The 408-nt window shown below is 30.6% G+C and overlaps 1 pseudogene; it reads right to left on the minus strand.

The window, feature by feature from the left end:
• Positions 1-257: 257 nt before the first annotated feature.
• The window catches only part of LOC114290762 (mitogen-activated protein kinase kinase 5 pseudogene), a 4,019-nt pseudogene continuing 3,868 nt past the window's right edge, over positions 258-408 (minus strand).

Raw genomic sequence — 408 nt, forward strand, 5'->3', positions numbered from 1 at the left:
CATAAGAGTGATTAATAAATTGATCATTGTGTTTGAAAAGTAGGATTAATTTTTGAGTTTGAATAGCATTACTCACAAATTTTTAGAACAATTTACATGTAGCAGTCCCAAAAATGAACAAACAAAATAATAATAATAATAAATAATAAATAAAAAACTGAAGCGTCATGAATGGGGATGCTTTATTCCATAAATGAGTTCTTGGTGGTTGATAAGAGGTGGAAGAACTAACATGTTTTTTTTTTGAACTGGATGAACTAACATGTTTGGTCTGATTTGTTGGCTGAACTACTGTGTTGTTTGAATTGCTATGCTGCTCTGCTATTTTGCTGTATTCTTTTTGTTTTCTTGTTGAGGGTTCTGGCAAATGATATGATGGGTTTTTTTGTGCCAATTTAGTTAGGATGA

Source organism: Camellia sinensis, chromosome 3, assembly GCF_055761805.1.
Source record: "Camellia sinensis isolate YWXY chromosome 3, ASM5576180v1, whole genome shotgun sequence".
Taxonomy (NCBI): domain Eukaryota; kingdom Viridiplantae; phylum Streptophyta; class Magnoliopsida; order Ericales; family Theaceae; genus Camellia; species Camellia sinensis.